General features: G+C 40.3%; 1 non-coding gene across 1 annotated transcript; it reads left to right on the top strand.

Annotated features, from left to right (window-relative positions):
* The first annotated feature begins 4,412 nt into the window (after window positions 1–4,412).
* Window positions 4,413–4,485, top strand: Trnaa-agc (transfer RNA alanine (anticodon AGC)). Its single transcript has one exon. It is a non-coding gene; the product is annotated as a tRNA-Ala (tRNA).

Below are 4,485 nucleotides of genomic sequence, written 5' to 3'. Positions count from 1 at the left end.
TATTTTTTCCTCATTAAGGACTTTTTTTTTTTTTTTTTTTTTTTTTTTTTTTTGGTCCTGGGGATCGAACCAGGGCCTCCTGCATAGACTCTACCACTGAACTACAATCACAGTTCATTAAAGACATTTTTTAAATTTCATGTGTTTTTTATAGCATCAGCAAAATGCCCACACAGTGATAGTGACAAATATTGCCTTTGTATTACTATGAAAAGAGTTTTGACCTCACAGATCCTCAATGTAATGGTCAATTTGAATTGCCAACTTGATTGGATTAAGAAATACAGAGGATCAATCATAGGCATGTCAATGAGGGTCTGTCTATGAATGATTGGCATGTGGGATAGCCAACTGAAATGAAGACCCTCCCTAAGTGTAGGCAGCACCAACCAATAGGATGGCTTGGATGGAATAAAAGTTGGAAGAGTAAGGAAGCAACAGTAGATGCAAGCTCAATTCTTCTTAAATGAGTTCTTGATTGCTGCTATATTACTATATATGATATGTGACTCTTGCTTCTTCACTCTTCCAAAGGGAATTCTCCAGAAGTCTTTGGTCTCAGACTAGGGTCTCATCATTGATCCTTCTTGTTCTGGGGCTGAGGCCTCTTGGACTGCTCAGCTATTGATTCTTCCAGCTCTCCAGCCTACAGATGGCCATTGTGGACTATCCAGCTTCTGATAGCATAACCCAACCTAACAAGTCCCCCTTTATAATTATACTTCCTATTGCTTCTGTTCCTGTGGAGAACCCTGACTAAGACACCCAGAAAGGGTCTCAGGGACTCTGAGTGGTCAGCAAATCACATTTTAAGAACCACAGCTGTATACAACTGTATGAACCAATGGAGAGCTTCAAATTGATGGAATCTATTTGCAGAATCCACACCTTGGGAAAGATCTTGATGTAGATGGGCCAAGATTGGAAGACAGAAAATGAGGCCAGGTTAATGATTCAGTGTCCTAGCTGAATATCCACTATTGCCCACAACCCCAGCCTCAGGTCTGAAGTTTGCAGGCCTCAATGAGACACCACTTCCACCCTGTTTATTCCCAGGTGGCTCCAGTGCACAGCCACAGTAGTAGCAAAGGGCATGAGCTTTCTAGGCTGGCAGACCTGTACTTGAATTCCAGCCCTAACCTTCTTTATGCACAAACTTTGGTTGAAAGCTCCAGCTTTCTCAATCATAATACAAAGATCACATTGGTACTTACTGCAAAGGGTTGTTGTGAAAATTAAATGAATTAAGATTCAAAACTTAGCACAGAATACATACTCAATAAAGGTCAGATCATCCTGGAGTTCTTTATGAGCAATAAGTTAATGGCACACAGTCAGTTTCCCTGTCCTGTGGCATCTCATGCTCCTTTGGCTCTCACCATTTGGGCAACAGTGCTGGACTGCTAGTATCTCCCTCAGTAAAACAAACCATCTCTCTCCACTGTGTCTGTCTGTCTGAATCACACCACCTGTCAGCATTTCCGCTCCAACCTTTGATCTGTGCTGCACCGAGTCACTTCCTTCTTCATCGTCTCATTCCTGTAATTAACTGTACTTTTTCAAAGAATGTGCTAGCAACCATAGGAACAGGAACAGTGTGTATAATAGTCTTTCAATAAACACATGATGCATAAAAGAATGGATACTTCTATAGTAGATTCAAAATCACTATTACTGTTCCTTACATGAGCACCAAAGCCCCTTGTATATTCTTATCCCAAATATATACATAAGGTGATCAGACCACCTACCATGTCATCATTCTCCCTATATCTTCTTCTGTATTTCCATCTTCCAAACCTGGAGGAATGTACTCTTGCATCTGATTCCAATGGTTAGTCCACTAAACCTGTACTTACTACTAAGTCCACAGCCTTCAATCACCCATGACTGGTTGGGCAGATGGAGCTACTTGCCACCTGGCTCCAGTCCATCCCATTTTCTGAGAGCTAATTTTTGCTGTCATTCAGCCCTACTTTGCTCCAAGCAAGACCCCTGGAATGGCTTGGATCTTGGATCTGAGATATCTTGCCATTTCACCTCTTTACTTCTAAAGCTGAATTTCAGTCCCATGTTTTTTCTAATGAAAGTTCCTTCCTCTGGACAATAGGTATCGTGGTCCTAGTTGGTCTTGGTCTTTCCTTTGGGTGTCGGATAACTCTGTTCCCAGTTCCCAGTCACTGCTAGACTCCCTATAAGATGTAGTTAGGGGTCTCTCACTCCCACCATCCATCAAGGTGAACTAGATATTCTAACCTGCCAAGGTCAAATCCTTGCCTTTACCAATGGTGGTGAACCATGGGCATCTGTTTAACCGAATGTGCACCAATTTGAGACAAATGCATATCAATGATGTCAACCCAGCATAAAGTTGAGTATTGGAGACTGCTCATTTCAAACTGTTGAACCCATATCAGTAGATTTGAAGATGTAAGTAGGGTTCAGAGTGATTCCAAATTAAAATTAAAATGTATTTGTACAATTTATAACTCCATTTATCCTAGTCTGAATAACACATTTTTCAATTTCATAGTTTTCCTATCCTAAATGTGCTAATTGGTCCATTTTTACTAGATAATAAAGGCATAGATACAGAATAAGGTGTGGGTTTTGGTTTTGCCTTTTAAAAAATATTCAGGGAGGTAACTGAAGCTTTTCCTTAGAATCAGACTTAGCTCTGGTTATTTGTTTATTTATTTATTTGAAAGCATGTGACTCATTTGCTCTCTGTTTTGGCCTCAGAACTGAATTCTGTTCAGGAGAGGGTTTGGGAACTGCGGTGACAGCACAGAGAATTTCCCCCAGGCACCTGCCCACCTATTCAATACCATTACACAGCTGAACAGGACTAGATTGCTCTGTGATTTTCCTGATCTGAGAAGGTGGGTAATTCAGCAGATCTGTTCACTTGCCGCCAAGCAACTAAGCCAGGACAATCAACTGTGACCACACCTAATGGCTCAAATAAAATTAGTTCATGCAGGTCAAGGATCTAGCAGAGACTCAACCATTTCCGAGAGCTTATATTTGCCCAAACATACTTAGTGATACTGAGGGTTCCTAGGCATCTACAGCTACTCCAGTCACATCTGCAGATACTTAGAGATGCTGTGAAGGGGAAACTAACTTCTGTCCAAACAGCAAACAGCCTGTCTAGAAAGTTTTCTATTTGGAAAGAATCTAATAACCTTCATGTTTTAAATGACCACTTAGTAACCCTTCTCTTGGGTTCCCATTCACTTTTCTTACCATGCAGAACCAATCATTTCTTTAAATAGACAAAGAAATGTTGTTTAGCATCTAATGTTATGGTGGAGTCACTAGCCCTTCTTTGACATAGATGAAACGTATTTTCTTTCTTATTTATTTATTTATTAGTTCTAATCAGTTATACATGACAGTAGAAAGCTCTTCTATTCATTGTACACAAACGAAGCAGAATATTTCACTTCTCTAGTTGTGCATAAAGTAGAGTTACACCAGGACTGGGGTTGTGGCTCAGCAGTAGAGCGATCACATAGCATGTGTGAGGCCCTGGGTTTGATCCTCAGCACCACATGAAAAATAAATAAATAAGATAAAGGATTGTGTCCAACTACACCTAAAAAAAATATTTTTTAAAAAGTAGAGCTACACCATTAGTGCAATCATACATGTACCTAGGGTAATGATGTCCATCTCGATCCACTGTTTTTCCTCCCCTTTGCCCCATCCAAAGTTCCTCCACTTATCTTATGCCTTCTCCCCATATGGATTAGCATCCATTTATCCTAGAAAACATTCGGCCACTGGTCTTTTGAGACTGGCTTATTTTGCTAAGCATGATATTCTCCAACTCCATCCATTTACCTGCAAATGCCATAATTTTATTCCCTCTTAATGCTGAGTAATATTCCACTGTGTATATTTACCACAGTTGCTTTATCCATTCATCTGTTGAAGGGTATCTAGGTTGGTAGCATAGTTTAGCAATTGTGAATTGTGCTATTATAAACATTGAAGTGGCTGAGTTAGTATGGTACGCTGTTTTTAAGTCTTTAGGGTATAGACCAAGGAGTGCGCTAGCTGGGTCAAATGGCGGTTCCATTCCGAGTTTTCTAAGGAATCTCCATATTGCTTTCTAGAGTGGTTGCGCCAATTTGCAGTTCCACCAGCAATGTATGAGTGTGCCTCTTCCCCCACATCCTTGCCAACACTTATTGTTGCTTGTCTTCTTGATAACTGTCATTCTGACTGGCTGAGATGAAATCTTAGTTTTAATTTGCATTTCTCTAATTACTAGAGATGTTGAACATTTTTTCATATATTTGTTGATCGATTATATATCATCTTCTGAGAAGTGTCTATTCAACTCCTTAGCTCATTTATTGATTGAGTTGTTTGTTTTTTTGGTGTTAAGATTTTGGGGGGCTGGGGATATAGCTCAGTTGGTAGAGTGTTTGCCTAGCATGCTCAAGGCCCTGGGTTCAATCCCCAGCACCACCA

The sequence above is a fragment of the Callospermophilus lateralis genome, chromosome 17, assembly GCF_048772815.1.
Source record: "Callospermophilus lateralis isolate mCalLat2 chromosome 17, mCalLat2.hap1, whole genome shotgun sequence".
Taxonomy (NCBI): domain Eukaryota; kingdom Metazoa; phylum Chordata; class Mammalia; order Rodentia; family Sciuridae; genus Callospermophilus; species Callospermophilus lateralis.
The sequence above is the reverse complement of the archived record's forward strand: the minus strand, read 5'-3'. Positions and strand labels throughout refer to the sequence as shown.